Source organism: Nuphar pumila, chromosome 9, assembly GCF_984573655.1.
Source record: "Nuphar pumila chromosome 9, dmNupPumi1.hap1.1, whole genome shotgun sequence".
Classification (NCBI taxonomy): domain Eukaryota; kingdom Viridiplantae; phylum Streptophyta; class Magnoliopsida; order Nymphaeales; family Nymphaeaceae; genus Nuphar; species Nuphar pumila.
Window position 1 is genome coordinate 51111376 of NC_143257.1, and position 4798 is coordinate 51116173.

The 4798-nt window shown below is 44.3% G+C and overlaps 1 non-coding gene across 1 annotated transcript; it reads right to left on the reverse strand.

Moving 5' to 3' along the window:
• Positions 1-1095: 1095 nt before the first annotated feature.
• On the reverse strand, positions 1096-1198 carry LOC149828591 (small nucleolar RNA R71). The gene has a single exon (XR_016434524.1). It is a non-coding gene; the product is annotated as a small nucleolar RNA R71 (small nucleolar RNA).
• Between the last annotated feature and the right edge of the window lie 3600 nt (positions 1199-4798).

Genomic DNA, 4798 nt, shown 5'->3' on the forward strand with positions numbered 1-4798 from the left:
TGAATTTTATAGAAATATTGTGTTTAATTCCCGTTCCCTGAGGATCGACCCGTACTTACCACTTTGTGGAAAGTCGGTTTTTATATTTTTTTGGTTGACGATTTTCCAAAGTTTTATTGAAAATAATTGTTTTAAAAAGAGTATTCCAAAATATCAACCAAATTTTGGCACCGTTGCCGGGGAACGGCGAATTAATTACTTTATTTCTTAGAGTTTAATTTATTATTATTTTGTTTTAGTTAGTTAATTAGTTGTTTTCTTTTTAGTTAGTAGGATTAGTAAGTGAATATAGGATTAACATAGTTAGTAAATATAGGATTCACATATTGTTCCTTTTAGGATTCACTTAATTATCATTCTGCAAGGAGCGATTAGACAGGTGGGTTTTAGAAAAACATAGTTTGTGATTTCCTGTATTTATTTGTTTTAGCATTTTAGAATAGTTTACTTTGTTATTTAATTATTTAGTATAGAATTCTGACATAGCTATATAGCATATTTGTTTGTTTTTAGTTACTGTTATTTGCTTATTTACATTTTAGTATCTGTGCTAGTTTAATTTTTTTAGGTCGTTTGCTTACATCTGGTCTTAGTACCAGTGTATGCAGGGTCGACGAGGTCTAGGAACCCCATTACACCCATTTGTTGACAACCCAGAGAGAATTTTACATTCTCATCGAAGTTCGGCAACAATGGCTGACATGGATCCTCCACCTCCACCCCCAGTTCTTTCACGCCCTCTGCGGGAATACTTCATTCCCACAGACTATGTTCAGGCATCCTGCATTCGGAGACCCGATGTAGGAGCGCCACATTATGAGATTAAGGCCAGCATTATTCAAATGCTTCCATCCTTTTATGGCCTTAGTCATGAGGATCCCTACCGACACTTAGATGAATTCCTCGAAATCTGTTCTACTGTTAAGATACAGAATTTCGATGATGATGCGTTGAGGTTGACTCTATTCCCTTTTTCATTGAAGGACAAAGCCAAGTATTGGCTAAAGTCCTTAGATTCTGTAGAAATAGAGTCCTGGGATCAGTTGCAACAGCAGTTTCTTCGGAAATACTTTCCCATTGGTCGCACGAACCAATATCGTAGATCCATCACTAGCTTTTCAGAGCTAGATGGTGAGCGCTTTCATGAGACCTGGGAGAGAATGAAGGATCTCCTCAGGAAATGCCCCCATCATCAGGTGCCGAAATGGCAACTGGTGCAGAGTTTCTATGATGGATTGTCTGACAAGAATCGTCAGATGATCGACTCTTCATGCGGTGGGACATTCATGCTGAAGAGCGAGGACGAAGCATGGAGGCTATTTGATACATTGTCCGAGAATTCACTCCACCATGCTTCGAGCTCTCATTCTGATAGAGCGACACCCAGCATTCAGAAGAAAGCTGGCGTTCTTGAGATTGGTCCATCTACTGCACTACAGTGTAAAGTAGACATGATTGCTCAGAAGCTGGACCAGCTTCTCTCAGGACCATCCACTACACAGCAGGTGTGTACTCTTTGTGCCAGTCCGGCACACGAGATCACTGAGTGCCCTTCAGCAGCTCAGTACCCTGAATTTGTTCAAGAACAAGTTCAGGCAGCTCAGGGTTACGTCAGACCGCCAAATAACCCATTTTCATCGACATATAATCCGGGTTGGCGTAACCATCCCAATTTTTCATGGAAGAATCCACAGTCTTCTATACAGATGCCTTCTTCCTCTCAGCCAGTTCGACAGCCATCTTTTACTCAGCCATTTCAAAGACCGAACTATGCTCAGTCTTCTTCTTCTTCAGTTCCTTTCCCGATTCAGCAGGAGTCTGCCCCGCAGACATCTTTTGAGGAGAGACTTCTCCAGGCATTCCAAGAGGTGAAAACCTCTAATCAGAACGCCTTCGAGAAGTGTAGCCAGATTTTGAGCTCGCATACGCAGTCCATTGCGAAGTTAGAGTCGCAAATGGGACAGTTAGCTGAGGCTATTAGTAGGAGACCCGAGGGTACATTGCCGAGTCAGGCTGTCATGAACCCGAAGGGTAAGGACCAGATGACTGGAGGCCTATTTCATACTGAGACACAGCAGCAGGCTAAATCAGTTATGGCCTTGAGAAGTGGACGTGAGTATCACGTCGAGAGCAGAGAGTAGAGAGAAGATAGAGGAGCCAGAGACCATTGTTTCACCTACGTCGGCTCAATCATCATCCCCATCCCCATCATCACCTTCATCATCTTTATCCTCAGAGAAGAAGAAGGATAGGAGTGAGCCTTCTCGCAAAGAGGAGGAGCCAGCAGAGTATATTCCCCCACCACCCTATCCTAAAGCATTAGAGTCTCCTGGTTATAGAGGGAAGCAAGGTACGAAGATCCAGGACATGCTTGATATCTTCAAGCATGTACAGATCAACCTACCTTTGCTCGATGCTATTCAGCAGGTGCCGGCTTATGCCAAATTTCTGAAGGAGCTATGTACGCAAAAGAGGAAATCCAGAGAGCGAATTCCTAACAGGGTCCATCTGACTGAGCAGGTGAGTTCAGTACTTCAGCATCAGACACCACCAAAGCTCAAGGACCCTGGAGCCCCTATCATTGCTTGTACTATAGGGAACATCCGGATAGAACGCGCATTGCTCGATCTTGGAGCAAGCGTGAACATTCTGCCCGGATATTTCTTTGATTCTTTTGGGCTAGGTGAGATGAGATCGACTCCGATTACACTTCAACTGGCAGATCGTTCCGTCAAGGTACTGAGAGGTGTCTTGGAGGACGTGCTAGTTAAAGTGGATGACTTTTATTTTCCAGTCGATTTCATTATCCTTGATATGGAAGGAGTAGACAGCCAGCACCAGACTCCGATTATTTTAGGCAGACCATTCTTGGCGACTGCCAATGCGTGCATCAACTGTAGGACCGGAGCCATGGATCTCTCATTCGGCAATAGGAAGGTAAAGCTGAATATTTTCAATGCCGCGATGGGACCAGCAGGAGACATGGACTGCTTTCATGTAGACATTGCACAGGAGTTAGTGGAGGAGCAGCCCGAGTTGTACATTACTGAGGATTCTTTAGATTTGTACCATATAGAGAAGAATAGCGGTGTAGATAGTGTAGATGTGTCTAGAGTGTCGTCGGAGAGACCACCTTGGGGAGCAGTCAGGGAACCTCTTCCACCACTTGCGGAGACCCCCGCCAAATCGTCGATCGAGTCGCCTCCGAAACTTGAGTTGAAACCCTTACCGGATTCACTCAAGTATGCATACCTCGGAGATGATGAGACTCTGCCTGTGATCATCTCGTCCTTGCTCACTGAGGAACAGGAACAGAGATTGCTGACTATTCTTCGAGAGCACAAGGCAGCGATTGGATGGGGAGTAGCGGATCTAAAGGGGATTGATCTTTCATTCTGCATGCATAGGATCCATTGTAATGAGGAAATCAAGCCATTTAGGGATATGCAGAGAAGGCTAAATCCCAACATGAAGGAAGTGGTGAAGAAAGAGGTGGTGAAGTGGTTGGATGCCAGAATCATTTACCCTATTTCTGATAGTCAGTGGGTCAGTCCGATTCAAGTTGTGCCGAAGAAGTCAGGACTCACTGTGGTTGAGAATGAGAAGGGTGAGAGAATTCCGATGAGGACCACTACAGGATGGCGAGTCTGCATCGATTATAGGAAGTTGAATGTGGCAACTAGGAAAGATCATTTCCCATTGCCATTCATTGATCAGATCTTAGAGCGACTCGCAGGACAGAGCTACTACTGCTTTCTAGACGGATATTCAGGATACAATCAGGTAGCTGTCCATCCTGACGACCAAGAGAAGACCACGTTTACATGTCCTTATGGCACCTTCGCATTTAGACGTATGCCTTTTGGGCTTTGTAATGCCCCGGCTACTTTTCAGAGGTGCATGCTTGCTATCTTCTCGGACATGATTGATGATGTGATGGAAGTTTTTATGGACGACTTTTCTGTGTATGGCTCTTCTTTTGAAGATTGCCTCCACAAACTTGCTCGAGTACTGAGTAGGTGTGTGGATACCAATCTCGTCCTGAGTTGGGAAAAGAGCCATTTTATGGTTCAGGAGGGGATTGTACTTGGACACATTGTGTCCAAGCGTGGTATTGAGGTTGACAGAGCGAAGGTGGAATCCATTTCTCGTTTGACTCCACCCACCTCTGTGAGGCAGATTCGATCATTTTTAGGGCATGCGGGATTTTAAAAGCGGTTCATAAAAGATTTCAGCAAAATCTCTCGACCGCTTTGCACGTTATTGGAGAAAGACCAGCCCTTTGTTTTCGGTGAGGATTGTATGAAGGCCTTTGAGATTCTCAAAGAGGCCTTGATTACTGCACCTATTTTGAGACCTCCAGATTGGACTCTCCCATTTGAGATTATGTGCGATGCTTCTGATTATGCTATGGGGGCCATTCTAGGACAACGCATTGATAAGAAGCCCTATGTGATCTACTATGCGAGTAGAACTCTGTCTGATGCACAGATGAATTATACTACAACAGAGAAGGAACTACTTGCGGTAGTTTTCGCATTGGATAAATTTAGGTCTTATTTACTCGGTTCGAAGGTGGTTGTCTATTCTGATCATTCTGCATTGAAATATTTGTTGAATAAGAAAGACACCAAACCGAGATTAATTTGTTGGGTCCTATTACTACAGGAGTTTGATCTCGAGATTCGAGATAAGAAGGGAAGCGAGAATGTAGTAGCAGACCATCTTTCCAGACTGATCGTGGAGACCACGCAGGATCAGAGACCGATCAGTGATTCTTTCCCCGACGAGCAGATCA